Source organism: Ursus arctos, unplaced genomic scaffold, assembly GCF_023065955.2.
Source record: "Ursus arctos isolate Adak ecotype North America unplaced genomic scaffold, UrsArc2.0 scaffold_5, whole genome shotgun sequence".
NCBI classification, from domain to species: domain Eukaryota; kingdom Metazoa; phylum Chordata; class Mammalia; order Carnivora; family Ursidae; genus Ursus; species Ursus arctos.
The window spans coordinates 29,923,859-29,950,700 of record NW_026623067.1 but is presented as its reverse complement, the minus strand read 5'-3'; the positions used below and the strand labels follow the sequence as shown (position 1 = coordinate 29,950,700).

Below are 26,842 nucleotides of genomic sequence, written 5' to 3'. Positions count from 1 at the left end.
TGTTTTTCTGATTATTCTGTTAAATCACTTCCTAGTCCTCTAATTAGCCTTCTTGTGTTGTCTGCTAGCTCTCCCTCATGTTGGACCACTTCCTTGTAATTACATTATGACCACATCTTCACTGGGAGGTTGTTTTTCCTGTGAAAGTCTAGTACTCCTTGGCTGAGGAAGAATCCCTACAAAGCAGTTGCATTTCCTAATACTTAGACACCCACAAGGTGAAGTTTACAAAATCAAGTTTAAGTTTTAATTCCACATACCACACGGATGCTACACATTCATACTGCACATTTCTGTGGCAGTGCAGCTTGGAAAAATAGATACAGTGGGTGAAACTTAGAATCTGAAACTAGACAGCTTAAGTTTAAATCCTGGATTCCTCCATCTACTAGCTGCCTCATCTTGTGAAAGATACTTGTGTGTGTCTCAGTTTTCTGTTCCATTTTATCTATCTAAAAGGTTTACGTGAGGGTTAGATAGGTAAACTTGCTAAAAGTACAGAGGGTGGCAAACAATGAGTTTAAATAATAAATAAATGGTATTGTTTTTACTGTGTTACAATCATCATCACCATTACTACATCATTTTTTTCTCTCCACCCAGAAAACTGAGCAGAGAAAAACTTCCTTGATGCTTATGTACGCAGGTGGACAACAATTCATCTAGTCAATCTCCCTTCTTAGATTGTGGCGTAGCATACACACAAAAATACATGAGTCTATTTATTCTCATTTATATTTAACAGGGAAAATGAAGCAGGACCAGTATTAAGGTAAAGAAAAACAAAACTTACTTATGCCAATTAAATTAATCCCTTTGACAGCAATGACATATTTTCCACAAAAGCAAATTTAAATGTGTGTATTATTTGTATGTCTATGTCATACACTAAGATTAACAATATAAAGGATATTCAGTATATAGTTTAAATAAGTAAATCTAACTTCAACTATTGGTTATTAATTATTTAAAAACACATTCATATAATAAATTGTATTTAGTTAAGTTTTCTCTTCTTGGTATAAAAGGCCTTGGTATCAGAGATTTAAACGTTCAGAACGGAATGCTTGTTCAGTACCCAGTTACTGACTGAACTGGCTGCCAAATCTGTTTTGCAAAAGCAATGCTGAAGGAAGGTAATTAAAAGGCTTGAAGTATGAAAAGTATGCATAATTCAGGCTTCTTAGTCAGGCATGGAATCTCCTATCAATCCCCTGAGGAGGTGAAAGTCAAATGAGCACAAACATCGGTCATTTATCTGGGTGTAGAACTAGGTAAGGCAGACACCAAGCTTTGATTCCAGATTCATCCCAGAAAGAAAAGATCACTGTGATTTATATTTGATTCCTACTTGCTTTGTGAGAATTGCTCGAGGACTTTCTGTTAACTTGGTATTTTCCCTAAATAAATGAGGTATTCTTAGCTCTCAATGATTCTTTGGCTGGGACAAACTTTTACAAGATTCATCTGCTATGACAAGAGAACTCTGTCATACTTCTTTAAGAGCTCTCTGAGCTGTTTTAAATTTCTCCACCCCAACACAGCCATAAAAATTAACATCAAATTGTATTATCAAAGTGATTAACAGCATATTTGGCACAAGGTAAGAGCTGACTCATGTTATTAGGTTATCAAAGTTTCCTCTCAAATCAAACATCAAACAGTATCAACAGAAGGTCTAGCACCATAGTACATCCTATAAGTTTAAAATGGTTCAAAGATTTTCTTGTTAAAGAGACCAATAATACCTAAAGAAAAAAATTTTCTAAGAATTACGTATGTACATACTATCTTTTAAGTTCCAGATGGAAGTTATGAGCACAAACAAAAAAGCTATACACATCACGTTTACTTATATATTTCACATCATTAGTAAAGATCAACAATGACAACACCTGCAAGGTATGCTCACTACTAAAGACGAACCAGACTACAATTTATTTACAGCTCTCAGTGAAACTAATCATTAATTATTATTTTTTCAAAAGGTACTTAGGTCTCTATATGGTTGTCACTAAGGATGAATAGGTTCTCCTCTTCTTAGGAAAAGAGAAGAGCAAACTAGTGTAGGGAAGTATGCCCTATATGAAGTTCTACAGAGGTGGAGCAGGAAGCCAGGAAAATCGAAAAGCTTTAAAAATATATAGCATTAGCTTTATCACAAAGAAAAACAATAAAGATATATCAAACTTAGTACAAATAAAAACCACATGAATCCTTACAAAATAAATAATGTGTAACTGAACTACTGCTTCTGGTACCAAGAAGATAAAATTTACACAAAAAGCTGATCTTTCTCACCCTTACCAAAGAGATTTTTTTTTTTTTAAATCTACAGATCTACAGAACTGTTTCCACAGGTTTAAAAAAAAAAAGTTCTAGAAAATATCATACTGAAATCCTTTGCTAATTTTACAGAGGAAATGAGAAGAATCAAAATTAAGTCAATGCCATCAACTGCACATCAGAACATATGGTATCTTGACCTGTGTTCTCAGGAACACAGAAAAGCAATATAATACGCTGCCCACAGTCAGAATGAATCTGTATTTTTCCAAAAGAAAAATCACTAAACTCTTTAGTAAAATATAGGCAGATTAAAGATTAAGTTCATTAAAACTTAATGTCTCTGGCATACTAAAATAATACCCGAGTTGGCAAAGGAGAAAACCTACTGTTATCTTTATCTTTAAAAAGCTCTTCTTATGAACACCCTAAGTGCATTTATGTAATAACTTTTAAAACATGATGAAATGACATTCCCAAAAGTTAAAGGACATTCCCAAAAATTAATCTGCTATTCTCTTTCTTTACCCACACATGAACTTTACAAGAATAAGGTATATGTTTTACTAAAATCAAGAAAAATTAAGTTAGAATTCACATTAAATGATAAAAATGTATCTGTGGGATTCTAGTCTGTGGTTAAAAGCTATTGTCCTTTTTGGTTGCATAGATAAAATATTATAAGGAAAAATACTTTTCTATCATCTTTTATCTTCTTTTTTCTTTTCAAGATTTTATTTATTTGACAGAGATAGAGACAGCCAGCGAGAGAGGGAACACAAGCAGGGGGAGTGGGAGAGGAAGAAGCAGGCTCATAGCGGAGGAGCCTGACATGGGGCTCGATCCCATAACGCCGGGATCATGCCCTGAGCTGAAGGCAGACGCTTAACGACTGAGCTACCCAGGTACCCACCCCATCACCTTTTATCTTCTAACCCCAGAAAGAAATTTAATATATTTCTATAAATAGTGTTGACACTTTACATGTAAAAATATAAAAAAAATATTTTAGAATAGATTATCTTACAGTATGATAATCTCAAAGATAACAGTCAAACAAGTTCAATTTGAGTACAACACAAAGAATACTTAACACAAAGAAATTATAAAATACCTGTACTGTCATATTATCAATGAAGTCTTCTACTGCTTTATTAAACTTTAAGTGCAGTGTATCAGAGAGGAAATTTCTTTACTCCAATCACATAATCAATAACCTTCTAATACCACCTCTCTTATCTGGATAACAGAAACAAACTTCAGAAGATGGGATCAAGAAAGTGTAATAGGGACGCAACTAATGAATCATCAAACTTTATATCGGAAACCGGGGATGTACTGTATGGTGACTAAGATAATATAATAAAAAATTTAAAAAAAAAGTGTAATAGGGGAGAGATCCAGAGCTCACCTTCTCTCAGGGAAACACCAAAACCCACAAATACATATATAACATCTATCTTTGACACTTAACTCAAGACTAGCCCAATGGATCATGCGATATTAAAAAAATAAATAAAAAGCCATAGTGAGAGGGAAGAAGAGGCAGACAGGCAGTTTAGTCAGGACCCACACCCCAGGCATAGTGACCCATAGCAGGAATATCACAACTGTAGAAGCCATCACTGAAACCTACATGGTACTCCACAGTCTGGGGGTCCTGCGCTGGAAAGACACACACCTACAATGTCTGGCTTTGAAAACCAATGGGCTTTACATTCAAGAGAGCCAGAAGGCAGCAGGAAACCAAGACTCTGCTCTTAAAGGGCACGCTTCATCTCAATGTTTCTGAGTCCCAGCACAGAGGCAGCTGTGCCTGGGTTACATGTGAAGGAAATTCACGACGAATTTTAGTAAAAGACGGGCAGCAATCTGTTGGCATGTTCTCCAGGGAGCAAAGTGCTTGCAGGTGTCCCTTTTCTTCCCCTCCTCTACCTGACTGGCCTGTGAGCACCATTTCTGATATTCTCCATCTACTGCGGTAGCACCACTAACCCTGCTCCAACATTGCCCTGTGTATTTGCCTCACCCAACCCACCCGTACAGCTTGGCAGTCCTTCCCAAACAGCAACCCTCTCACCCTCACCACAACTGACAAGTGGCCTTGGCTGGTCCTGAGCCCTCCTAAACACCCCTCCCTGGGGGACGAGTCCCACATACTAGAACTCCCATAACAAAGACAACCATACCTCATAGCAAGCTGCCCAAAAGACCAGCAAACCCCAGGTGTTGCAGCATGCCGTTATAGTCAGCCGCACTGTGGGCCAACCATGTATATCAGTGCACCTACAGCAGTCATGACTGGGCCTCTCCGCCAGATAAGACGTAGGCCAGCCTTGTTTACCATCGTGAATGCAGCAGTTAGTGGCTACACCTCAACAGACAAACAAAGCAGGGGAAAGTCCTGCACACCGGCAAGTCCACATCAATCACGACCCATCCACAACAGTAGGGTAAATGCAAACCACACAGGGAACATTCCTGGAGCACGTGACTCAGGTGACCAGGGGAATTTGTGTTACAGGGCCCCACAGAACATCTTTTGCATGAAGACACTCCTTAAGGACCAGGTAGGTCAGATATAACTGACCTACCTAATTAACAGAAAGAAGCAGAGACTAAAGCAAATGAGGAGGCAGGGGGAGTACGTTCCAAAGGAAAGAACAAGACAAAACCTCAGAAAACAAGCAGAAAATGAAACAGAGATAAGCAATCTACCAGATAAAGAGTTGCAAGTAACTAACCAAAGATGCTAACCAAACTCAAGAAAAGAATAAACACAGTAAAAAAAAAAAAAAGTCATGGAAAATACTTGAGGAAAAAAAAAATTAAAGCTGAAGAATACAGTAACTAAAATGTAAAATACAGTAGAGGAATCAACAGCAGACTGAACGATGCAGAACAGCAGATCAGCAATCTGGAAGACAGTATAGTGGTAACCCAATGAAAACAGCAGAAAGAGGGGCGCCTGGATGGTAAAGCATCTGTCTTCAGCTCGGGTCTTGATTCCAAGGTCCTGAGATAGAGGCCCACGCATCAGGCTCCCTGCTCAGTGGGGAGTCTGCTTCTCCCTTTCCCTCTGACCCTCCACCCACTCTCTAATAATTTTTTCTTTAATCTTAAAAAAAAAAAAAGCACAGCAAAAGAAGAAAAAAAAATCCAAAAAAGGAAGGTACTTTAAAGCACCACTAGGGCATCAAGCATACTAATGTTCACATTATCAGGGTCCAAAAAGGAGCAAACAAAGAGTAAGGGACAGAAAACCTATTTGAAGGAAATAGCTGAAAACCTCCCGGAGGAAAGAAAATGACATCCAAGTCTGAGAAGCAAAGAGTCCCAAAGAACATACACCCAAAGACACCCACACCAAGACACACTGTAATCAGAGTCTGAGCAGTTAGAGATAAAGAATCTTCAAAGCAGCAAAAGAAAAAAACAAAACAAAAACTAGTCACATACAAGGAAAGCCACATAAGACTGTAAACTGATTTTTCAGCAGAAACTTTACAAGCCAGAAAGAAGCACAGATATTCAAAGTGTTGAAAGGAAAAAACTTAAAATCAAGAATACCCTACACAGCAAAGTTACCACTCAGAACTGAGAGAGAGAGAAGTATTCACCCAGACAATCAAGAGCTAAAAAAGTTCATCAATCCCAAACCAGCCTTACAAAAAAATCTTAGAGGGAATTCTTTAAAGAGAAAAGACAAGACTACAATTTCAAACAAGAAAATTATGGAAGAAAAAAATCCCACTGGTATAAAAGTAAACGTATACAAGCATGCCTTGAAAATATTTTGAGTTCAGTTTCGACCACCACCATAAAGCAAAGAAAAAAATGGAAAAAAACACAAGGAGGCTAAACAACATGCTACTAGACAACCAAAAGGTCAAGAAAAAAAATCAAAGAGGAAATAAAAAACTACATGGAGACAGTGAAAATGAACATAATGGTCCAAAATCTTTGGGACACAGTGAAAACAGCTCTAACAGGGAAATGTATAGCAATACAGGCCTACCTCAAGAAATAAGAAAAACCTAGAACAATCTAACCTTACACCTAATGCAAATAAAAAAAGAACAAAACCCAAGGTTAGCAGAGGGAAGGAAATGATAAAGATTAGAGCAAAAACAAATGAAATTGATATTAAAAAACAAAAGGAAAGATCAATCAAACTAAGAGCTGGTTCTATGAAAAGATAAACAAAACTGATAAACCTGTAGACAGACTCATCGAGAAAAGCAGGAAGAGCTCAAATAAAATGAGGAGGAGGAGAAATTACAATCTATACCACACAAAAACAAAGGATATGAGACTACTCTGAACAATTTTATGCACAAACAAACCACCAAGAAAAAATGGATAAATTCCCAGAAACATAAAATCTGCCAAGACTGACTCAAGGAGGGGCACCTAGCCGGCTAGGTGTCTGACTCTTGATTTCACTTCGGATCATGATCTTAGCGTCCTGAGATTGAGCCCTGCGTCGGGTTTGATGCTCAGCAGGCAGTCTGCTTGAGGATTCTCTCCCTCTTTCTACCTCTGCCCTCCCCACACTGGTCTTGTGCATGAGCTTGCTCTCTTTGTCTCAAATAAATAAAACTTAAAAAAAAGTCTGCCTCAGGACAAAATGTGAACAGACCCATTACTATGAAGAAGACTGAATGAGTAATTAAATAACTCCCAACAAAAGTCCAAGACCAGAGAGCTTCACAGTTGAATTATATGAAACATTTAAACAAGAGTTAATACCTGTTCTTCTCAAACTATTCCAAAAGCTGAAAAATATACAATACTCCAAAACTCATTCTATATGGCCAGCATTACCATGATACCAAAATGAGACAAAAAACACCATAGAACAAAATTACAGTCCAATATTCCCAAAGAACACTGATGTAAAAATCCTCGACAGAACATCAGTGAACCAAATTCTATGATACATTGGAAGGATCACACACTGATCAAGTGGGATTTATTCCAGGGATACAAGGATGGTTCAATATCCTCAAATTCATCAACATGTTAAACCACATAAACAAAAAAGGATAAAAATCATGTTATTATCTTCAACAGATGCAGAAAAACACATTTGATAAAATTCAACCACCATTTATGATAAAAACTTTCAACAAAGTGGATACAGAGGAACATACCTCAACTTAATAAAGGCCATATACGACAAACCCACAATTAACATCATACTCAAGGTAAAAAGCTGAAAGCTTTTCCTCTAAAATCAGAAACAAGACAAAGGTGCCCACTTTGACTACTTTATTTAACACAATATTGGAAATCCTAGCCATAGCAATCAGATGAGAAAAATCAATCAATCAATGGCATCCAAATAAAAAAAGAAGTAAAACTTTCACTATTGGCACATGACATATTATATACAGAAAACCCTAAAGATTCTACCAAAAAACTATTAGAAATAATAAATTCAATAAAGTTGCAAGTGACAAAATTAATGTACACAAATCTGTTGCATTTCTGTTCACTAATAATGAACTATCAGAGACATTAAGAAAACAATCCCATTTATAAGAATACCTACAAATAAATTTAACCAAGGAGGTAAAAAAGATCTGTACTCTGAAAACTGTAAGATAAAGACAAAAGAAACTGAAAAAGACATAAACGGGAAGCTATTCTGTGCTCATGGGTAGCATATTAAAATTGTTTAAATGTCCATACTACCCAAAGAAATATATAGATTCAATGCAATCCATATCAAAATACCAATGGCATTTTTCACAGAACTAGAAGAAAGCATCTTGAAATTCAGATGGAATGATGAAAGAACCCAAGTAGCCAAAGCAGTGTGCAGAAAGAACAAAGCTGGATGTATCATGAGCCCTGATTTCAAACTATACTACAAAGCTACAGAAATCAAAACAGTATGGTACCAACACAAAAGGACACACAGATCAATGGAAGATAATAGAGTCTTGAAATAAACCCACACATATAAAGTAAATGAATTTTTGTCAAGGGAGGCAAGAACGTACAATGGGAAAGACACAATCTCTTGAATAAATGGTGCTGGGGAAATGGACAATTACAAAGAAAACAATGAAAGTTAACCAGTCTCCTTTTTCTTTTTTAATATTTTTACTTTTTTTTTTTTTAAACTAAGTAATTTCCGTACGGAATGCAGGGCTCAAACTCACAACCCTGAGGTACAAAAACATATGCTACATTAATTGAGCCAGCCAGCCACCCAGGGAAGTGGACCACTTTCTTACACCATATACAAAAGTAATCTCAAAATGGATGAACGACTTAAAAGTAAGACTGGAAACTGTAAAATCCCTGTGAGAAAACACAGACAGTAAGCTCTTGGACATCAGTCTGAACAATATTTTTCTGGATCTGTCTCACCAGGCAAGGGCAACTGATGCAAAAATAAACAAACAGGACTACCTAAAACTAAAAAGCTTTTGTACAGCAAAGGAAACCATAACATAACAAAAGGCAACCTACTGAGTAAGAGAAGACACTTGCAAAAGATATATCCAATAAGGGGTTAGTATAAATACAGAAAGAACTCAACTTAGTATACAAAAAAATCTATTAAAAATAGATGATCTGAATAGCTACTTCTCCAAAGATATACAGATGGCCAACAGGCACAAGAATAGGTGCTCAATATCAGTAACCATCAGCAAAATGCAAACCAAAACCACGATGAGATCTCATCTCACACCTCTTAGAATGGCTAGTATCAAACACAAGAAAGAAGGGCTGGCCGAGATGTGGAAGAAAGAGAACCCTCATGTGCTCCTGGAGGGAATACAAAATGGTACAGCCACTATGAAAACAGTATAATGATTCCTCAAAAAATTGGAAATAGAACTCTCATACAATCCATCACTTCTACTTCAGAGTATTTATACCAAGAAAAGGAAAATACTAATTCAGGCCAATATATGAACCCCTATGTTTACTCCAGCATTATTTACAATATCCAAGATATGGAAGCAATCTAAATGTCCATCAAAATATGAAAGGATAAAGATTATGTACTGTATACACACACGCGTGCGCGCATATTAGCCATAAAAAAGCATGAAATCTTTCCATTTGCAACAATATGGATGGACCTAGAGAAAAATCCTTAGTGAAGAGTAAGTCAGATTGGAAAGGACAATACCCTATGACTTCACTTTTATATAGAATCTAAAAAAAAACGAATGAATAAATGTAACAAAACAGAAACAGACTCGGAAATAGAGAACAATCTGGTGTTTCCTAGAGGGGAGAGGAGTAAGGAAATAGGTAAAATAAGGGAAGGGGATTAAAAGGTACAAACTACAGGTATACAATGTACAGCACAGAGAATATAGTTACTAATATGTAGCAACTCTGTATGGGACAGATGGTAGTTAAATTTATCTCTGATCACTTCCGAATGTATATAAAATGTTGAATCACTATGTTGTACGTAAGAAACTAATACAATATGGTGTGTTAACTGCACTTCAATTTAAAAAAAGAAAACAATCTCAGAATATATTTTTGAATGTAGGATTTCAGTATACAGGTATGTACATATGTATGTATGTGTACATGCATTTAACAGGTATTTTTACTTTGCATACTTTACTTTCAGAACAAAATAAACAAAGCCCCATAATATGCATCCAAACCTCTTGGCAGATATTTTTGAGCAATAACCATGTACGAAGCCCCAGCAACATAGTAATATTCAACAGAGTAATTAAAATAGATTTGAACACTTCAAAAAATGTATGACTAACAGGTTAAATATAATATGTAGTATGCACAAAACTATAAGGTCGCCCTCTATTTCATTTGTCTATTGATGATGCAATTCACTTTGGGGTTCCATTCAGTCAAGTCCCCCCACACACCACCAAAACCCTACAAATCTGGTGGTGAATTAAAATCTTAAGGACATTACGTCTTCGGGTATTATTTATTTCTATTAAGTAATATGTATTTATCTCCAGTAAGTATTACTACTTACTTCTAAGAGTTTAAAAAATAACCCAGTTGCCTGATGCAGTGGCAGCCAACAGGAAAACTTAGGAGCAATTTGGTGGTACCAGACGGCTATTTGAGCTGAAACTCAAGCCCTCCCACTCCTTAAAATTACCTGGACTGACACAAACTAAGATGTGGCTGTTAGCCATTCCCACTAAATATTATTAGATTCAGCAGGTAATAGCTCCCCAACACCCACCCCAGGAGATCATTACCTTACTAACCAAAATAAAGAGACAACTGGATCAGAAAACTACTGTAAAATAAAGACAAACACTAAAAAACTTATCATCTGAAGCAGAGTGCCTGAGCTGGACAACCCAGAAATGCACACCGAGTGACTATAAAACTGGATGAAGAGCTGGGACACCAGAAGGGGGAGCTCTCCTACCCTACTACTCAGTCACTTGCATTCCCACTGAGCAGGAAGAAAAAAGAATTTCTCCTTGCCCAGCAACAAGCTCAGCCAATACGAAAACATATACCTGAACCAATGCGAAGCCATCACCACCCTCAACTGTAGCTTTCCTCCAATGTACTTTCCTTCAAAGCGGCCCCTCCAGTCTTCCTCCTTTTCTCAATAAAGTAATGTTCCTCTTCTCTCATCTCCGGATTTGCCTATGGTTTGCTATAGCTTGCATTTTCCATTAATCCTGAATAAATTCATTTTGCTGGTAAAATGAAAGTCTGTTTTAACTTTTAAAGTCAACAGGAGATAATAGTGCTCTAGGGATATTAGTACTATGTGAGATATTAGTGCTATAGAGTCACAACAAGAAACCATAAAAAAGAACTAAGTGGAAATACGGAGAAAAAACAAACAAAAAACGACATCCAGGTAAGAGAAATTCCAGAAAGAGGGAAAAACATTTCAAGAGAAAAGCCAACATGTCAAGAAATGATGAGAATAAATTTTTCTAGAATTTAGGATAAAAGAAGATTTAAAAGCCCAAAGAACCAAATAAGATGTAAGGAAAAAACTCATTTCTAGAAAAATTAAGATTATGTAAATTGGCAGTACATTTAGAAAATATCAAAAATTTTTACAGGTAATGTGTTAGTATGACTTCTGAAAATCCAAAAGCAACTGAGTGTATTCCAGAAAAAAAAAGCAAAATATTTATATGCACAAAAATGCTTTATTCCAATACTTCTTATGACAGGAGGAAAAACCCCAGACACAACCTAAATGTTGGTAATAATTAAATTACGGTTTAATGACAAATTCTATGGCACTGTCATAGTGTTAAGAAAAGAATATGTTTACAAATTTTATTGTTTGAGGGCACCTCGAGTCCAACAGCCACAAGAAATTTACATTAAAACTACTGTGAGCATTTATTTCTTAAATTACTAAAACTTAAAAACTTGTTTTTAAAAATCTGACGAACTTGGAACATTGTACTTTCAATATTTTACCAAGAATGGGCCAACAACAATTACTTTTTAGATATACTCCACAGAAATATTAGCTTCCCAGAGCCTAGGGTATTTTTATACTAAAGGACAATATAACGCAGCTACTCCTATTGAGTAAGCAGCTTATGACAGCTTTTTGACTTACTAAATGGTAAAATATAGTATGGAAAATTTCAACGTCCACTATGCCAAAGAAAGGCCTGTTCTTATTTCTACTAAGTGCTTTATATTTTTATCAGCTTTCATTAGCTCAGCTCCACATGAGACCATTGCCTGCCTTGATTTCTGGAATCCTGCCCCAATTCTTTTCTCCTAGTCTGTGTTGCCAGGGTTGCAGCTGCACTACCAATTCTTATTAAAATGTAAGTCTTTGAAATGCACGTCTATGGAAAGGGATATAAAGGATTTCATTATCTTTTCTCAAAACCCACAGTGAGGATTAAACCCCCACCCTTCCCAAGCCATACTACCACTCAGCACCCTTCTTTACCAACTCACACACCAAATACAGTAAATCCAACTGCTCAGTTTAAATATTTAAATGAAGTCATAAACTGCACAGTAGTGAAACTTAAAGTCTAGCAAAAATTATTTTAAATGACTTCTAATACTTACAACGTAATTATAGGTTATAGCTAGATATTCACACAATGATGCATTACTTTTAAATACTACTACTAAATACTTCTAAAGAATAAATACTTGCAAGATAGAATAGGTGATTCTGTGATGATAATGCCAGAATGATGATTTCAGAAACTTCAAGTCAGGAAAAGAAAACTGCAATTAATTTACTTAAAATGGAAAATATTTTACCAGGTATTAATCTTGTTTGGAGTCCCACACTGGGCTCCCTGCTCAGTGGGGAGTCTGCTCCTCCCTCACCCTCTGCCCCTCCCCCGGCCTGTGCTTTCTCTGGCTCACTCTCTCTCTCAAATAAATAATGCCCCTTAAGTTTTCTTGGAGGAGAAAAAAAAAAATTGAAAGACAATTCATACCCCTTTTCCACTTTTCACTACGACCCCATGTACTTCTGTTCTCTGGATAAAATCCTTCAACATTGCTTGACCTTGCTCTTAAAAGACAACTTATGACTGGATTCATCTTGTGAGAAGAATTAACACAAAACTGTCAAGACTATGAAGGTAAAACTTTTCAATTAAAAGTAAACACAGGGGCAGCTGGTGGCTCAGTCAGTTAAGTCTGCCTTCAGCTCAGGTCATGATCCCAGAGTCCTGGGATCAAGTCCCACATTAGTGGGGAGTTGCTCCTCCCTCTCCCTCTGCCCCTCCCCTGGCTTGTACTCTCTCTCAAATAAATAAAATCTTAAAAAAAAAAAAAAAAAAAAAAAGAATAAAAGTAAAAAGAGGTCAAATACTATGTTGCAAAGTGAAAATGACAATTTTTATTAAATCACAGTGTTTTTAATGCTGGTACACAGTTGGAATTCTCACAACATGTAGAACCTTAGAATTTCAACTATGTAAGTGAAAATAAAGTTGGCAAAATTCTTTGGGGTAAATTTAGCCTAGACTGTTCCTGGGTCATTCAATCATGGTTAAATAGAAGGAAAAAACAGGGGAGGCTCAGTAAAGGGAACTACCCCTTTAAGATTTGATTATACAACACACACCTCAAGTTACAACAACAAAGCATTCTGAGAAAAAGTTTTAAAAAGTAACTACTTGTTACATTTTAGGCGATCAAACTGAAATCATTAGGTTAAATGTACCTGATAAACTTTTTTAAATATACAAGAAATATATGATTATAATGTTTGTTAAAAGCATGTACTGGGATCACCTCACATCCATTACAATGGCTAGTAACCAAAAAAGAAAAGAAAAAAACAGACAATAAGTGTTGGTGAGAATGTGAATAAATCAGAACTCGTGTGTTGTTGGTAAAACTAAAATGGTGCAACTCTAACGGTAAACAATATGACGACTCCTCAAAAACTGAAAAATACCACCACCAAATGACCCAGCAATCTCACTTTTGGGTATCTCTTTAAAAGGGCTGAAAGCAGAGTCTCCAAGATTATTTACACACTTGTGTTCAAAGCAGTACTATTTACAATAGCCAAAAGGTGGAAGGAACCCAAACGTCCATCAGCCAATCAATATGTAAACAAAATGTGATATATACACATGATGGAATACTATTCAGTCTTAAAAAGGCAGGAAATCCTGTCACATGCTACATGGATGAACCTTGAGGACATTATGCTAACTGAAATATGCCAGTCACAAAGAGACAAATACCATATGATTCCACTTATATGAGTAATTCTACTTATATCTGCAGTACTCAAATTCATAGAAACAAAGTAAAATGATGGTACCAGGGGCTGGCAAGAGAAAGTAAAAAGAAGTTTTTGTTTAAAGGGTATGAGTTTCATTTCTGCAGGATGAAAAAGTTACGAAGATCTGTTCACAACAATGTGAATATATTACTAACTACACTTTAACAAATGCTTAAGATGGTAATTTTTATGTTATGTGTTTTATACCACAATAAAAAAACCTTTCTAATGTAATTGAAGTGGGTCTCACCCTTAGGGATTCTTTTTTTAATTAACATCCCTTTTATTTTTTTTAATTTTTTTTTAGATTTTATTTATTTAAGAGACAGAGCACAAGCAGGGGGAGCAGCAGAGGGAGAGGGAGAAGCAGACTCCCCGCTGAGCAAGGAGCCCAATGTGGGGCCAATCCCAGGACCCTGGGATCACGACCTGCGCAGAAGGCAGACGTATAACTAACTGTGCCACCCAGGCGCCCCTCATCCTTATGGATTCTGATGAGCTGATAAAGATGAAAATTAAGATAAATATGTTTTGTTCCTCAGTACTACATATTAATGTGTGTGTGTGTTTCTTTTTGGTAAGATATGTAATACACCAATATATTACCATGGTGTAAAACTCAAAAGATGCAAGAGTAAATAAATCATGAATAGTAAATTTTCTCACCATTATCCCTAGCCGCCCAGTTCTCCTCTACAGACATAGCCACTGGTATTAGCTTCCTGTGCAGCCTTTCAGAGATAGACTGTACACACAGAAGAATGCACGTGTACATTTTTTCCTTTTTAAAATATTTTCATGTGATTGCACATATTATCTGGCACCTTGCTTTTTCACTTAATACTTTATCTTCGAAATCAGGAAGTATTAGTAACTTAAAAAACTGCCTCCCTCAATTTATAATGGCTGTATTTTATCATATGAGTATAACCAGTCTCCAACAGATGGAAAGTTGAATTGTTTCTAATCGTTTACTTTTACAAACATGATGCACAAAATAATCTTGTATATTCATGCATGTAAAGTATGGTGGAGTGAACCCAAAACCTACATGAATTATCTGTGGGATAAAGTCTAAGATGTTTCTGAAAGTGGCTGATCAAAGAGTTTACAGATTTAAATTTTGGTAGGCATTTTAAATTTTCACAAGTATTTTCCAAATTTCCTAACAGAATATACCAAGCTGCACACCCACTAACAAATGCATTAGAGTATCTGTATTTCCAATTTTTGAAAAAAATCTTGAAAAAAAAATGCCTAACTCCAATAAATAAAAATGAGAAAAAAATGTGTTTTCTTCCTCTGAAGGTAAGGATCTTTTTTGGCGGGGGGGAGGGGGGACCAGTCCCCGGCTATAATACTGCAATTAAAAAAAAAAAAAAAAACACCTTTTCTCTGCTGATCTGAAATGCACTTTTATTATATTCTACTTCCCTATGAATTTGGAACAATTTATATTCTGTACTACTGGCTTTCTCATATACAGAATCACTATGTTTTCATCACTACTATTTTTTTCATCACTACAGTTTTATGGGTTTTTTTTAAAGACTTATTTATTTTAAATAAAGAGAAGAGTGAGTGAGCAGGAGGAGGGGCAGAGGGAGAGAAAATCCCAAGCAGATTCCCTGCTCAGCAAGGAGTCCAACACTGGGTTTGATCCCACAGCCAGGAGTTCATGATCTGAACAGAAACCAAGAGTCACTGAGCCACCCAGGCACCTTCATCTTTATTGTTTTAGAATATATTTTTAATATATGAGAGAACTAGTTCCTTTTCTTTTGAAACTTTTCTGGGTAATCTTATTTTTTGCCTTTTAAATTTTTGATTCACCTAGCCTAATTCTTTAAAACTTTTCTGATATTTTTATTGGTATCATGTTGTATTACAAATTCAAAGTGAACAGTATTTTTCAGATACTGAATTCTAATGATGAGTCCCTATCTCTTTTGAGGCTAAGGTGATTCTATTACAGGTGATCTACTTTGTGAGAAATAAAATTGTGTGTCCAACTGAAAAACCGTACTGGTTAAGGGACAAGGAGAGCCATTTCACAGTGTAGCTGTATCTAGAAGGGAAACTAAAGCCTTTATGCTTCATCTCAATACAGATTTGTCATTGTTCATGAGACAAAAAGAAGTTCTTCCCAGAGGCAGAAACTGTTCTCCAAATCACTTTCTGTGGCCCTAGTGTAGAGAACTACAGCTGAAATAAGTGGTTCAGAATTCCATCCATTACAAAGAACTTAAAATGAATGGCTTACTATACGCTTAGAGCAACAGAATGAAGCGGCACCCTGAATCTGAGGAAAAAAACCAAAATTAACGGTGGGACCTAGAAGGATGTTTATCCAACCCCCTACTCCCAACTCATTTAAAAGACAAGCATTTCAATAGGTAAGTACAGAGAATCGCATACAACTAAAAACCTATGTGTTCAAGTATGTAGATGAAAGGAATGGACTCCAAAACTCCTATTAAGTGACACGCAGAACTTCACCCCAGGAAAAGCACCCATCCTCACCACGGCCAGCTCAGCCTTGGCAGGCACATCTAGGTCCTAGGCCTCTATCACAGTTTCAAGTTTCTCTGCCCAGAAATCCAGTCGAAATCTATACTTTTTTACCCTAATAGCTTTATTAATAACAGCAACACAGTCATGATTTTTAACAAATTACTTCAACTGGCCTTGACAGTAATATTTTCCTTTTGGGTGGATAATCTTCTAACTCTGGGAAAATACAGAAATTGATATAGAAATGATGAAGTCAACCAAAATCTACAGTATTAATATTTTAGTGCTACTACATATATCTGTAATAATTTATGATATTTTATGTTCTATTTATTAAGATAGTTAAAAGACAAGAAAATTTGATATGCTAAATTTATGAGTTTAATTATTGGACATTTAAAAATTATTTAAGTTTTGGGGTGCCTGGGTGGCTCAAAGTGTCCAGCTCTTGGTTTTGGCTCAGGTCATGATCTCGGGGGTACTGAGATGGAGTCCCAAGTCAGGCTTGGTGCTCAGCCTGGAGTTTGTGTGTCCCTCTCCCTCTGCTCCTCCCCCAGCTCTTTCACTCTCTTCTCTCTCTCAAATAAACAAAATCTTTAAAGAAAGAAAGAAAGAAAGAAAGAAAGAAAGAAAGAGATTAAAGTTTTAAGAAGATTTGTTTACTGGTACATCAGTCTTGTAAACTGCTTGAAATATATGAGGGAACCAGAAAAATGAAACTGTAACTTAGAATATTTAGGAATGCATGAAAGTGTTAGCCAACATTTAAAGAGTAAAATTTACTCTTCCTTATCTGCCATTAAAACCCAATGACAAGGGATGCTTGGGTGGCTTAGTTGGTTGAGTGTCAGACTCTTCAGATCAGGTCATAATCTCATGGGTCATGGGATTGAGCCCTAATGTGGGTCTCTGTGCTCAACGGGGAGCCTGCTTGAAGATTCTCTCCTTCTTCCCCTGCCCCCCCTCACATGCACTCTTGCGTGTGCTCTCTCTCTCTCAAATAAATCTAAAAAAACAAACAAACAAACAAAAACGGTAACAAGACCATAGCAATCAGACAACAGAAAGAAATAAAAGGCATCCAAATTGACAAAGAAGTAAAACTTTCACTATTTGCAAATGATATGATACTATATACAGAAAACCCTAAAGGGGTGCTTAGGTGGCTCAGTCAATTAAGCCTCCAACTCTTGATTTCGGCTCATATCCTTATCTCACTCAGGGTTGTGAGATCAAGCCCCCCGTCAGGCTCCATGCTCAGTGGAGAGCCGGCTTGGGGTTCTCTCTCTCCCTTAAACTTAGCCAAAGAAGTGAAAAGATATTCCATGCTTATGGACTGGAAGAACAAATACTGTTAAAATGTCTTTCTAATTACCCAAAGCAATCTACATATTTAATGCAATCCCTATCAAAATAGCAATAGCATTTTTCACCAAACTAGAACTAAAAATCCTAAAATTTATATGGAACCACCAAAGACCCTAAATAGCCAAAGCAATCTTGAAAAACAAAACTGGAGGTATCACAATTCCAGACTTCAAGTAATATTACAAACCTATAGTAATCCAAACACTATGGTCCTGGTACAAAAACAGACACAAAGATCAATGGAACAGAGCAAAATGCCCATAAAGAAACCCATAGGTTTTTTTTTTTTTTTTTAGATTTTATTTATTGTCAGAGAGAGAGAGAGAACACAAACAGGGGGAGCACCAGGCAGAGGGAGATGCAGGCTCCCTACTGAGTAGGGAGCCCAATGTAGGACTCCATCCCAGGACCCTGGGATCATGACTTGTGCCAAAGGCAGACACTTAACCAACTGAGCCACCCAGGCATCCTGAAACCTGTAATTACATGGTCAATTAGTCTTCAATAAAGGAGGCAAGAATAGCAATGGGAAAAAGTCTCTTCAATAAACAGTGCTGGGAAAATTGGACAGCTACATGCAAAAGAATGAAACTGTACCATTTTCTTATATCATACACAAAAATAAACTCAAAATGGATTAAGAACCTAAATTAGATACGTGAAACCATAAAAATCCTACACGAGAGCACAGGCAGTACTTTCTCTTGACATCAGCCACAAAAGCATCTTTTCAGGTATGTCCTAAGGAAAGGGAAACAAAGGCTAAAATACACCACTGGGACCACATCAAAATAAAAAGCTTCTGCACAGCAAAAGAAACAACCAACAAAACTAAAACACAACCTACTGAATAGGAGAAGACATCTGCAAATGACCTATCCAATAAAGAGTCAGTATCCAAAATACATAAAGAACTTATACAACTCAACTCCAAATAAACAAAATAATTCAATGTAAAAAAGGGCAGAAGACATGAACAGACACTTCTGTGAAGAAGACATACAAATGGCCAAAGGACATATGAAAAGATGTTCAAAATCATTCATCATCAGGGAAATGCAAATCAGAACTAAAAAGAGATTTTACCTCACACCTGTCAGAATGGCTAAAAACAAAAAGACAAGAAGCAACAAGGGTAGACCAGGATGTGGAGAAAAAGGAATCTTCACGCACTGTTAGCTGCACTGCAAACCGGTACAGCTAATGTGAAAGACAGCACAGAGGTTCCTCAGAAAATTAAAAACTGAGTACCCTATGATCCAGTAATCACACTAGAATACACCACCACTAATTCAAAGCAATATATACAGCCCTATTTTATTGCAGCATTATTTATAATAGACAAACTATGGGAGCAGTCCAAATATCTACCAATAGATGAATGGATAAAGAAGAGGTGGTGTGTATATATAAAATGGAATATTACTCAGCCATAAAAGAGAGTAAAATCTTGCCATTTTTAATGACATGGATGGAGCTAGAGAGTATAATACTAAAAGAAATAAGCCAGAGAAAGACAAATATGATCTCACTCATATATGTAATTTAAGAAACAAAACAAACGAGCAAAGAAAAAAAAAAAGAGAGGAAAATCAAACCAAAACACAGACTATGAACTATAGAAAACAAAGGGTTACCAGAGGGGAGGCGGGTGGGGAGGGTGGGTGAAATAGGTGAAGAGGATTAAGAGTACACGTATCTTAATGAGCACTGAGAGATGTATAGAAGTGTTGAATCACTATACTGTACATCTAAAACTAAAGTAACACTGTATGTTAACTACACTGTAATTAAAATAAATTAAAATACCCAACGACAATACACATAGCACTCAACTTGCGAGAGTTCTGTGGATCGACCATTTTTAAAGAAAACTACAAAAAAAGATGACCATGGGAATATGGTCTTGAGTGGAAAATTTCTATATCCACCCTAACATCAACACATTTCCTTTAATTAGTATCATTTCCTCTAAGTATTTTTTCAGTGAATATGTACATTAAAAGCATTCACAAATATTATCAGATGCTAATAATAAATGAAAATAGGTTTCTTGCATGGGACTACTTTTCAAAGAAGAAATGGCTTCTTTTATAAAAGCATGTCTTATATCCACATAGCACAAAACAAGCAGAGCATTTTCTCATGCTGCCCAGAAAACACTCTGTAATCAAAACCATAAAAGGGCTGCTTTTATGATTTCTTCACGGAAATCATGGCCCTTACAGTGAAAACATACAGCAACAGCTACAATAAATTCCAGCTGCTGTGGTAAGGATTATTATACTATGGTTAGCTGCTGAATGGGCCCAACACTGAGCCACCAGTTCTATTTACTTAAGCAAAGCATAGCCCCTCAAATGGCAATTATTTCCAGATACTTAAACCAAAGTATCTAGGAATTTAATATCAGTTTCATTTCCTTAAACTGTAACACTATTATCAGACTTCCAAAAATATTTTCCAGCTACAGAAACAGATATTTTGGATCACACTGAAAAAACTAAAGAGCTAATACCAATTATTCCATTCCCTAAAAATCTCCAAAATTACTTCTTTCAAAATTTAGCAGGAGAAACTCTGAACCATTCAGGGGCAATATCTGAATGGAGCAATCCCATTCTACCTCCTTAATAATTTTCTTTGATATACACTTCCTCAATCTCTCACATTTGGTGAATGAATTATTCATCACGTGTGTGTGTGTGTGTGTGTGTGTGTGTGTGAGAGAGAGAGAGAGAGAGAGAGAGAGAGAGAGGAAGAGCGCGTGCATGCAAGCGGGGGGGGGGGGGAATACCTAAACCCACCACAGAGCTTCGAAAAGACTGGTACCCACAGCAAGATGCTATCAAGTCAGGGAATTTGGTAGATCTGAAATCAGCCACATGACCACAAAACCAAAAAACTACAACAATAATAAATATGTATTTTCTGGTTTTTTTCCATCTCTAAAACTGACGTAATAATTTCCTATCATTAGCCAAAACAAAGGCTTATGAAGATGCTTCACTATCAGGTAATTATAAAAATTAACTTATTCAACATATATTCACCGAGCTGCTACTACATGTTAGCCCACCACAAAAAAAATAGAAAAATACAAAGATAAATATAACTCAGTAAGTTATAAAGTATAATAAACATATTTTTAAATGTATAAAAATGAATATACTGAAGAGGTAAAAGATGTATGTACAGACTATGAGAGATTAGAAGTGAAGTGCGGTATGGGGTGCCTGGGTAGCTCAGTTGGTCAAGTGTCTGCCTTCAGCTGAGGTCAAGATCTTAGGGTCCTGCGCATCAAGCTTCCCGCTCAGCAGGGAGTCTCATTCTCCCTCTTCATCTGCCCCTCCCCCTGCTCATGCTCTCTCTCTCTCTCTCTCAAATAAAATCTTAAAAAATAAATGAAGTGTGGTATAAGTAGGTAGAAGTAACAGAAAGTTAGTTTGTAGCAATTTTACAGAGCAACAAATAAGACTTTTTTTTTAAGATTTTATTTATTTATTTATTTGACAGAGAGAAAGAGACAGCCAGCTAGAGAGGGAACACAAGCAGGGGGAGTGGGAGAGGAAGCCCCAGGCTCCCAGCGGAGCAGGGAGCCCGATGCAGGGCTCGATCACAGGACTCTGGGATCATGTCCTGAGCCGAAGGCAGATGCTTAATGACTAAGCCACCCAGGCGCCCCAACAAATAAGACTTCAAAATCTGGCTTACAAAGATGTCCAAATAGGATTTTTTTAAAGTTTGGTTTTTTTTTTAAGATTTTATTTATTTGAGATCATGACCTGAGCCGAAGGCAGATGCTTCACTGACTGAGCCACCAGGTGCCCAGGATTTTTAAAAACTCTTAAGAAAACAGAATCCTTAAGACTCTTAAGAAAATACAATCCCTTGTATATTTCATTTATAAAGAATACTAAAAGTCTGGCTTCATGCTCAGAGGTGAAATAATATCAATGTTCCAATCAATGGTAAGCATTTAGCGAAACATCAGACGCATTAATTAATAAGACAGATGCTCACTGTAATCACAACGTTCCACAAGTTCTAGCCAATGTAACCAGTAAGTGAACTAATATAAAATTTGAAACGGATAAGCAAAACTTAAAATTATGTTTAGTTACAAACAGACTATATTCCCAGAGAAGTTAAGTGAATCAATTGCAAGACTATTAGAAATACTAACTGAATTTGCTAGGTTGGCTGATTAAACTTAAAGAATAATCATCTTACTAATGTTAACAATAAACAGAAGAATTTAAGCAGTACAGCAGCATGAAGAGACAATGCAACAGAGGTGAAGCATGTGGATATCACAGCCAAACAGAGAGTATAATCTCAACTCTATCACTTCCCAGCTACATCAAAATCCATAAAATCACCTAATGTCTCTAAGTTTTCTCAAGTATAAAAATGAGTCCTTGTCAATGCTGGCCGCGGAGATGACACCACGGACACAGGGCAGAGGGGAAAGTTAGCCACCACAGTGGGAGAGCTAGTTCAGGGGAGGGAGTATGTGCGGGAGGGAGGGTCGGGCAGCCCTGCATCCACTTTTTAAATTTTTTCAGTACCGCAGCTGCAACCCCTCGGTGCAGACGGACTCTTTCCCAGAGTGACAACAGCCACTGCCTAACCTGGAAGGAGGAATGTCCACTCTTGAGCAGGTCTCATTGGTGGAGGAGGGGCAAGCACAGAAAGGAAGCTGCCTTCACTGGCCCAGGCATGAAATCAGACAGTCACCACTATTCTAGCTTTCCTGAAGGAGCAGCTCAATTGAGAAGACATTTCCTTGGAGATCAACAGATGTGCTAAATACTGGTATAAAGGAACATGGAGTTTCGGACACTGTCCATCCCAACAATGATGTCATCAGGACAGCATCAGCATAAGGGACCCTCTATTCACCAGCATAGACATCTCTCCATGAAAGATCATTGGGTAACTCAAGAAGTTCAACACAAGTGAATTCTTATTCCAAGAGTGGATACCAGGCAGCAAGGAGTTTCCATAACAGCTAGAATTTGAGTAAGACAGACAACAGACCATAGCATTCTTCATAGGATCAACTAATAACCACTTGGTGAGAAACTCAAGAGCTGAAGGACAAACACTAGTTCAGCCATCAGTGATGAATCAGGCCATAAGAAGAGTTAGTTCAGATCCATCTAGAGCGGTCTTTCTTTTGTTATCAGGAGGCATGTCTCCTTCAAAGGGGTTACAGCAAACCTCTCTGGAGAGTTGATTTGGCTGTCAGTGAGTGACTCCCAACCACTGAACCCCAGTGCATATTCCTTCACCCCATTACCTGCTCAGCGGACAGCCTCTCCATACTCTGCATACAGACTTGCTTCCCCAGTAGTTGTACATCGGGCTGGATCTGTCACCTCCCAGCAGACTTCAATCCCAACAGATCAACCTCTCAGTACCCTCAGTACCAAACCACCACCGAAGTAGGGTCCCCACTGATACTGATGGGAGGCACAGACTCAAGTAGCTTCCCATCCCAAGGCCAAGTGGCGGTCATTGTTCCCCAAACACTCATAGATGACCATCGCACCACAGCATCTGTGACCTTCACTGTAAAGGACTGTTCATGACATGGAACAACTTGGACAGCAGCAGTATGCCATTTACAAAGAGTATGGTTCCACTTTGGTCAGACGGCCTGAAAGGCTTACAGCTCCTACGCTACTCAGTACTGGTAAAGATCTTCGTTCAGCTCTCTCCCAACCTGCCCATCACTCCTATATTGGAGGGGAAGACCTATTACAGCCCAATGTTATTGCTGACCAAACCACGGACCTGTGCAACTCCAAAGATCATAGGCAGTGCTGTATTGCACAGGTACAGGTGTTGGAAACGTGCAAAGGATGTCCAGCCAGCAAAGCACCCTTACATACCAAAGAAATAATTATGCTCTGAACACAAGAGCTACCTGCATGGAGCCCTACAGGCCAATACGGCACCGAGTGCAGGAGAGCAATGGTAACAGGCTTCAGCATGCAACACCAGCTGATGCTGGCACCACAAGATCCCCATCAATAGACGGTACTCAGAAAGACCCCAGGGAGTTTGCCTGGCATGACCCCAAGCTGCCTGAAGTCATTCACATGCTGCAGCCCCCTTCCCATCAGCTGAGGCAAATGCGGCGGCCTACCTACAACACCTGTGCTTTGGCAACAACAAAGTACAGATGGAGGTGTACAGGTAAGGAAGAATCAAGCATCTTTCTGGACGAGTTTTGTAAGTCTGGAGGAATGCTGTGATGCCCTCCAAAACCTTGTTTTTGGCAAGTCTACAGATGAAAATAAAATAATAAAAAAATGTTGGTAGGATACCTGCCTTGTTCCAACTGATCAGAAAATCTGATGCAGAAGTAAAGGAATTTGTTACAGGAGTTCTTTGGAATTTATCTCCATGTGATGTTATAAAGACGATGACCAATCAAGATGTTCTTTCAACCTTAACAAACACTGTCAATGTTCCAGTTATTCTGGATGGAAGAACTCTTATTTTCATGATCACAAAATTAAATTTCAGACTTCACTTGCTCTGCCTAATGGTTGCCAGCTCCACAGGGGAGGAAGTGAAGAAGGAAATACGAGCCTGTGAGGTGCTAGTAAATGCACTTTTGCATGGGATCCACACGTGTGTGAACGTATGTGATTACAACGCCAAGACTGTGGTGAACTGCATTTGCACCCCATGGAACCTGTCCAGTCAGTTGCAACTGGAGGCCTCTCAGGTCTGGCTGGCCGGGGCTAAATTAACTAGATGCCTTACCAGGAAAAGAATCTCCCAGCAAGGAGCTGGAGCCGGCTGTCAAGGGGTGAAAAAAACCAGACGGACACAAGAGGATCAATAGGATGGAGTTGGTCAGATCCCAAGACTGCCAAAGTCCTCCCAAGGGGCTGAGATGCTGAGGCATCCATTAGTGGTAAAACCTTATCTGACTCTTCTACCAGAGAGTTTCATGCCAGCTACCTTGGAAGGCCCTACTGATCTCTCCAGAGCCTCCTTGCTGGAAACTGGTTTGCAGAGTACATCCAGGTGACCATCCACAAAGACAAAGGGGTCCCCATCCTTGTAGGACTTCTGAGAGCAGATAATGACAGATGCTCCACCTGAAGCAACTGTTTTGAGGGATACGGTGCTAGATGTTTGGAACAAGAAGTTCACAGGTAAATACACCATGAAAGACCTGGCCAACCAGCCTCCCAGTAGTACTGGCCCCATGTACTGTCTGATGAGACCATGAAAGCCATCTGCTGCGCTCCGCATGAGGTTACCAGCAAAAACATGGAGAACAAAGTCCTGGCCAACTCAGGAGGGATACAGAAGGTAGTACACATAACCAAGGGCAGAGGAAACAGATCATCGCTGAAAGTGGCAAAGGCAGCAGCCCAGGTCTTGAATACATTATGGCAATCAGGACCTCCCAAAGCATTTCTAAAAAGGATGGGTGCAATCAAAACTATTTTGTTGTACCTTTATTTCACGTTAGAGACCAATTCGCATCCTTCTTTGTCTACCACTGACCAATAGATGTCACCCATCATTCATCGGCTACATCTCCTCCTCACAAGCACGGTTAGGAATCAGAAACCCTTGCTCTGAATACGATATGACCACCTACGTAATACCACCTATGGGGTATTACAATAACCAAAAGAAAACCAAACATAAAGGTTTGTATTCTGGCTCCACCAAATCTTCACCAACTTACGTTAGTTTCTACTCCTCACCAACAAGAAAACAAAACAGACGGCTACCGCACCAACAGCTGTACTGTAGTCAAAATGATTCCAACAGAAAGAACCCTGACATACACAGATGTATTTGCTGTCTCTTTACAGCTATAAAGATCCTTATTTTGATGACGGAGTTCACTTCCCAGTGATAACTAATTACTCAACACAGTATGGACTGAAATCAACCACAAATTATATAAGCTTTTATTCCACAAAACGACCTTCTTATAGAGCAGAACAGTACCCAGGGTGCCCAGACTTGTGGGTTGTAGAACTCTCTATCTAATCTTGTTTTGAACGAAAAGAAAAACCCACCTTGCTGATTTGCTGATGAAACGTGCAAGTATGGAATGTATGAGTGAAGAGCATTTTTTTTTCTTTTCTGAAGAATTATCAGTGACGTGAGGAACCTTTGGATGAGAAGACTTTGATATTCTAAGCTCTACTTAGATGTCAGGTGTAATTACTTGTAGATTCTGTAGTCTTGTAAAGGTGCACGCAATGCAATAAAGAAGTTTAAGAAATGGGTGAAATGAGATGGGAGATGTGTAGGTGAAATCAAAGGAAAGGGGATTTTTTAAATGTTAAGAAAGTTATGTTCTCATAGTTTGAACAGAAAAAGAAATGAAATGAATGTCCCTCGTGTTTTATTGCTATTACTAAAAAAATTGTTGAATAGGATAATGTAGAAAAGTATACAGAGTATGTCATTTAGCAGTTCAACTCATGTAAGGAATTATTATTTGTATGATTCATAAAAGAAACCACCTTGTCTCTTCCTTAAGTAAAAAAGAGATATTAATAGTGTGTGCACTGTATTTACCTTTCTAAAATCCGAAGAATTCTGAAACCCCCAGTATATCCAGCCTCAAGATTCTGAATAAGGCAAACAAACAAACAAAAAATCTGAATAAGGGATTGAGGACTGCACATTTTTCTAATGCTCTATTAGGAAAAAATGAACAATAATTTTATATATATACACACACACACACATATATATAAATATTAAAGATTGCCAATTCCGGGTTCCCCACAATTGTTTTAGCAGCTTCAGAGGTAGCAAGGGTTCAGTAGGAGTCTCCAACAGAGAGCTAATCATAAGAGATGATGGGTACTCCTTCTACAACCCTAACCTTGTTTAGTAAGAGATTGTTAATCTCAGTTAATAACCTTATTATACACTAGT

General features: G+C 37.7%; 1 protein-coding gene and 1 pseudogene across 12 annotated transcripts in view; one reads left to right on the top strand and one right to left on the bottom strand.

Annotated features, from left to right (window-relative positions):
- Positions 1-26,842, bottom strand: part of CDC42SE2 (CDC42 small effector 2) — a 108,620-nt gene that overhangs the window by 44,093 nt on the left and 37,685 nt on the right. For 3 of the 12 annotated variants that reach the window (XM_044387369.3, XM_044387371.3, XM_048220953.2), the window contains one exon: positions 26,477-26,529. The exons of the other annotated variants lie outside the window; for them this stretch is intronic. The gene's annotated coding sequence lies outside the window, so the exon portion shown is untranslated. The remainder of the gene's footprint in view (positions 1-26,476; positions 26,530-26,842) is intronic. 12 annotated transcript variants of the gene reach the window in all.
- LOC113261692 (plakophilin-4-like) lies at positions 20,118-25,939 on the top strand (annotated as a pseudogene).